The following is a 6,681-nucleotide window of genomic DNA, read 5'->3' on the forward strand; positions in this document are numbered from 1 at the left end:
CAGGAATCACAGTTGCGGCATTTTTCTCTTGTCTCTTTCCAACAACTCTGCTATGGGAAGCCAACTTTCTCCAAGCTGAGCATAAACTGCTGTGTATAGGACAACACTTCCTAGGAGGATGTGCATCATAATAATAAACGATACCCTCCTATAGCATCCAGGTTGCTGGTAAGGGACACTTTACTCGTACCCCAGTTTGAGCATAGAACAGGACAATCAGGTCCAACATTTCCTGTTGCACTCCCAGAATTTGCCAAGACCTCTCTAACAGCCTGGGGGTTGCTTACAAGAGTGAGAGCAAAGGCAACTGTGCTTGGGCTGGCCTGCAGAGGGGTTGTGGTCTTCCTCGGTGATGATGTGGAGAAGATAATTTGGGCTGAGGCCTTTTTTCCCTTTCCAAAGTGGAGCAAGTTGCCTTTGAGGTAGATCTTTCCTGATGGAGGGGACCATGGGAGAGCTGCTGCAGAAATATAGAGCCTCTGCACGATGCTGCTGAGCTCCTCACAGAGGTCCTTTAGGACTTAAGGGTCTATCACCTCTGCAGGAGATAGTAATAGGGTAACTCCTCCTGTTCATAAAATCTACTTCTCTGCCAAAGCTTTCTTTAGGTGCGAGAGCAGAACAAAAAGAGGGACTGTAGAAGTAGAGTTCACTATGTAATAGTCGTGTCTCTCCAGTGAGGTACTATAGTATTAAGTGCATTAGGTTTATTTTGGATAGCTGTGTAATCTTAATTGTTGTGTATTGCTTGTATTGTAGTCCCAAGATCTAGGTCCTCATTATGCTAGATGCTGTACAAATATATAAGAGACTGTCATGCATGGAAAGGCTTTTATTATGTAAATAGTCAGGTTGGAAAAAAGAACTGGTGTTATCTCTGTTTTACAGATGAGGCAGTGAGAGAGGGGGAAAAAAAAGCATTTTGCCCAAGGACACACAGAGTCTGTGGGTCAGTGCTGGACTTGAAATTCAAGTCTCGATTTAGTTACTTACCAGCTCTTCTTTCAATTTGTGTACTGCACACGACATAATTAAAAATAAAAATGAAGCACAAAGACAACAATACCATGTGTAATTTATCTCTATCTGGAACAATCAGTCAGTACCTCTGGGCCAAATCCTCCTTCACTCTTCTCTATTTCTCCAAAACATGTATTTCTTTCATGCTCTACACCTGTCATCGCCTTACAAGTCACGTTACTGCACGCTCTGATTTACTGCACTTCTCTGATTTTCTGTAACATGCATCATTTTTGAGTTGGACTACCAACCTGCTATGAAAAAGGCTCTATTTTATGAGAGGCCTAGTCCCACTGGAGCAGCCTGCTGAATTTATATTCTGATCCTTTTCAAAATTGTTACTAGCAATATTAAGAATAAAGTAAAAAGGATGCATATGCATTTCTGCCCGTGAATACAGCAAGGCATCCAGTATGTTTACAATCAGCGCTCCAAGCATACCTGGTAGTCAAAAATACATATTGATGTAAATAAATAATCTATTCTGAAGACAAATAAAACATGAATTTCATTCAGAAAGCATAATGTATTTTGTTTTGTGTACGTCAATGTTTTATGCCAGGCTTTATGCCAGACTGTGGTAGGAGAGAAATGGTAGAAGTCATGTCAGTTAATGGAACGATTAATAAAATGGAATTGGCATTTACTAAGGCTAGATAATACCAAACTAGCTCAATAGCTGTCTTTGGTACAGTAACTAATTAGCTAGGCAAAGAAGGAAAATCTGGGTGCCCAGACTTCAGTAAAGTTGCCGATTAGGAGCTGTGTGTAAAATTACATCCCCTACCTGGAAAAGTCCAAGAGGCATGCAGGGTGCTAGAAGAAGAAAAGCTGAGCTGTGTTGAAAGGGAATTATCTCGAGTTCCTAGCACTCATAATTATTTAATATTTCCCTAGTGGCAATGTGGAAAACAGAGGTGTCTGATAATTAAAATTTATTGAAGTCACAAGTTAGGTTTCATCAGTGCAGGGAAGGTTCACAGCTCCGTACAGCGAGAACCAAATGTCCCTGTGAGTGAGGTGATACAAGAGGTCAGAGAGCTGACAGCAGAAAAACTCCTGCAGGAAACCAGCAACAACGCAGAAAGGTTTCTCTTTGCCCTAACATGGTGTGGAGATGGAAAAGGCAACTGAAATCCTAAAATACAGTAGGAGAGACATCTCCAGCAAAAAAAGGGAAGTATGAATGTCCTTGTATAGGACCACTGAAATGTTTTGGGATAATATGCAACCATGATCACTCAAATTAAAGAAAGTTGGATTCTTACTGAAGCTGGTACAGACAAAAGCTGCTGAGCTGACAGGGAACTGGAGAACCTCTTAGGAAATTAAAGTCTGTGTACTATACTCGTTTAGCCTGGCAGCTGATGGTTGATATGAGGTTTGATCGCTCTTAAATACCTCTGGTAAGGAAAATACTAAAACTAGGGGGCAACCTTGGTGTAAGAACAAGTGGGTATCAATTACCACAAGTAATTTGTGCTGTGAATTTGGTGTTGTTTATTCACCTGACCATGTAAAAATTTGTGGTGGTTTCATCCAGCTGGGCAGCTGAACTCTACCACAACCACTCTCTCACTCCCACATCTCAAAGGAAGAGGGGCAGAAAATACAATGGAAAGGGCTCAAGGGTTGAGATAAGGCCAGGGAGATCATTCACCAATTACCATCATGGGCAAAACAGACTCAACATAGGGAGTTTAATACAATTTATTGCCTATTTCTAACAAACTAGAGCAGTGAGAAACTAAAAGCAAACTACAAACACTTTCCACCCATCCACCCTCTTCTACCTCCTCCCCCTGAGTGGTGCTGGCTCCTCTCCGTGGGCTGCAGGTCTCCTTCAGGCCACATCCACCTGTCCACCAGGGGACTCTCCACAGGCTGCAGGGAAACTTCTGCTCAGGTGCCTGGAGCACCTCCTGCCCTCCTGCCGCACTGACCTTGGGGCCTGCAGGGCTGCTTCTCTCACATTTCTCACTCCTCTCTCTCCCAGCTGCTGTTGCACAGCATTTTTTCCTCCCTTTCTGAAATCTGCTCTCCCAGAGGCCCAAGCAGCATCACTTGTAGCTCAGCTCTGGCCAGCAGCGTGTCTGTTTGGAGCAGCTGGAGCTGGCCCTTACCTAATGTGGGGCAGCTGCTGGGCTCTGCTCACACAGGCCCTCCCTGTAGCCCCCTGCTACCAAACCCTTGCTATGTTAGCCCAGTACCAAATCATGGCACAAAAACATACCTAGTTTTAGCATGAAGCTCAGAAAATGTATGAAATGGATTATCTGATCCAGTTGCCTGTAGTAGCCGGGGACTGGATTCGATAACCCAGAAGGTCCTTGTGGGCCTGTGCCTTAGTATATGCCTATGTCTTACCGAGTTTGTTACAGTGAGCTACCACCTCTGTCTTATAATCGCATTAGATATTGCAGCCCCTAATAATCCTTTCAGTCCTAAGAAACCTTTATATCCTTCTGAATTAAATTTCAAATAGAACATCCTAACTGTGGATTACAAAGCCATATGTGTTTATTTCCTACACGAGTAAGTTTGTTGTAGCTATTATCATAAAGACAAATTTCTTCAGGGACTAAGAGTTCCTTGAATGTAAACAAGAGTGTTTATGGCACAATTTTACTAGCAAATAATAATATTCTTATTTATTATAATTGTTTAAATGGCTCCTAATGAAATATTTGGCCTCATTAAGTGATAAGCTTGGAAGGACTTTCCGTCATGTGAAAATATTTAAATACAAAAAAAGTCTGCAACGTGTTCGGTTACAGTCATGTAGGGAACTAAAGGGATTATGTGTGCTAGGAGTATATTCATATGGCTTTCCAGATCAGCTTTTTCTACCAGACAGGGAATAAAGTAGAAAAGCCCCAAAGAGAGATCATTACTGTAGGAATGGCTTGGGATCTGATCATCAGAGAAGCTCACTTGTGTTATTTCCATAAGCCCAAAATGCTGATGGCCTTGTAAATAAAAATGCATTAACAACATGCCGCTTTTCAAACTAATTGAGATGCAGCATGAAGATTACTTTTCAGAAATATGATGTTCTTTATGCAGGAGATCATGCTGGGGCCTACTGCAACAAGGGCCATTGGGATAACGCTATTTTGTTCTATCATTTGCATTTATTACCTTTGAGATACTTTATGTGACATTACGAGGTGGCCTCAGACTTGTAAAGCCCTTGAGAATTAAACACTATCATTGCATGAAAGAAACTCTTGTGCCTAGTACAGGCCCTTAAGTCTGAATCAGTGGAGAAGCATTTAAAACAGAAGCAAGGAAATAAACTGGATATTCTGCTGATAGTTTTCATGACCTTGCTCACACTTCTGTTAGCAAGAGCAGCTCGTAAGCCTGGAAAGCAATGGCTTTGGTATTAATTTTTCTAATTTCTTATTAGTCATTTGAACTAATATAATCTTAGCTCATGTGATTAGCTTGTCTAAAACCTTTCAAATCGGATGCAGTTTTTTTTAGAGTGCAGAGCTGTTAGAATATCACGCGTTCTTAGCCCATGTCATGATGTCAGGAGCTTGATTCAGAGTTTTAAGCATTCGTGATGAAGTTGGGCTGCACTGAACATAAACTAATAGATACTGATTTGATATATCTATGTTTTTATGAGAATCGGCATTTCTGTAGAAGGAATGGAAAGCACACTATTGCATTATTAGCATGGTTTCCAGCTAAATCCCCAGCACCAAGCACCAAACTTTAAGAAAGATATAGAAAAAGTTGGCAAGGCCCAGAGAAAGGAGCAACAGAATTATAAAGATGTTTGGTAAACATAAGTTTTAGGAAAAGATTAAAGGCTTTGGGTTTGATTAGTGTAAATCAGGAAAGGCTAAGGAATATGGTAGCACTTTTCCCCATAAAAATGGGTTACAAAATGGATCAGAGATCTGGTATATTCCACACCCACTGGGTTTTTAATAGTTTAATTTGCTACAAAGAAAGCTGAGATAGAATTTTCTGAGTGACCTTTAAGGGTCCTTTGGCCTCTGTGCCTCTCCTGAGACTCCATCACTGGAGCACAACTATTGCCATCTCCTCAGGTTGGTTATTTTTCCTCTGGGAGACCTTTTTTAAAAACCATGCTTAAACACTGCATAGAGAGGCCACGAGTTTATCCTCCCTACCTCTAGTCATCCAAAACCCCAGCTGCTCCTCTTGGCTCCCCCTGCAGTGACTGAGGGGCAAAAGCAACAGCTTCACAATGGGCAATTTTGGTGAGAAAAATCCCGTCCTAACTTGTCTCAGCTGCTGTTTTTATCTCCAGCTGGCTGATGGCACATTAAGCAGCCACATGGCTTTGTTATTTTGCTGCACCAATGAAAGGCTCCTCACTGCCATTTCTGAGGGTTTTGACACCACAGGGACATACCTGGCACCACTTCTCTTCAACCTCTGGAGCTGTCCATACCCACTTTTGTGCTCCTCTTAATCTCTTTCTCTCTCCTTCTTTCCGAATGCCTACATTCCTTCACTTGACTTGCCTTTGTACTGACTGGATTTACTTCTTACAGATCTTACTTTTATCTCTTGCTTCAGCTTTCCCTAATTTATTCCCTGTGTGGTACCCTCTAACAATGTTTTACTGTTTCATTGTCTTAGGGGAGCCAGTGGGACAAGGAAAAAAAAAAGATATTTAAAATGTATCTGGCTTGTTAGCCATGCAAATTCTTAAATAACAGGTATGATTTAAGTTCACTGTGAGAGCTGGAAGCACTCGAGCTGCAACTTCACTTCTGACTCTGCCATCGCCTCTCTCAGTGACCTTGTGCAATTTGTTGAACCTCCTGGGGTCAGGTTCACCTGAAAATAAAGAACATTACCTTTTTCTTTTTTCCCTAGGAATGTGTAAGTATTAATTAATAGATGTGTATATAATTTTTCAAGTTCTTTTTGTATAAACGTAAAATGCTTGTCATTTTGCCTTCAAAGCATTTACAAATGGTCAGGAGAATTTTAGGGTTGAAAGATAAACAGTTCACAAGAACTGGAAATATTAAAATGACACACGTATGCACTTATCACAGACCTTTAGGCAGCCTCTAATTAAGCAATCACTACTTCTCAGCATTTGGTAGATGCTATCGTACCCTGTTAAATTGTGTAGCAGCTTGTAATGCTCTGCACTCTGTTTGTACAGGATAAGGACTCTCTAGAAATTATTTAGATTAGTGTATTATCTTCCTAACATACACTGCAGTTGTGCCTCCTCAGTCAGGATTGAGATGTTCCTGTGCTCAGCTCTACAAAACCCCGTCAGGGACACAGTTTCTTCCTGGCAGGCCAAGATACTAACTTCAAATAGGCTACAGCACAAGCAGCGTGTGGCAGGCTGCTTATGGAGCCCTTTTACCACAGCACTGGGCACCAGGCTCACACCTCCTGCCTTGAGGCTGGGGCGAGAGATGGTTTTACCACAGCACTGGCACCTGTGGTTGCTGTGGGTGTCCATTCCCAAGTGATGCTGCCCAGAGACGGCAGACTTGAATTTGGAGAGTTTGTGTTTTAGTGCTGCCCTGCTGGCCACCTTGCTCTGGAGTGAGGCTGAGCAGAACCAGAAGGCCCAGAGCGTGCGGCTCGGTGCCTGTACCTGGCGCTGTGCAGTGCTGCAGCCCCTTGTGCAGCTCAGCCAGCAGC

The sequence above is a fragment of the Anas acuta genome, chromosome 6 (genome assembly GCF_963932015.1).
Source record: "Anas acuta chromosome 6, bAnaAcu1.1, whole genome shotgun sequence".
Taxonomy (NCBI): domain Eukaryota; kingdom Metazoa; phylum Chordata; class Aves; order Anseriformes; family Anatidae; genus Anas; species Anas acuta.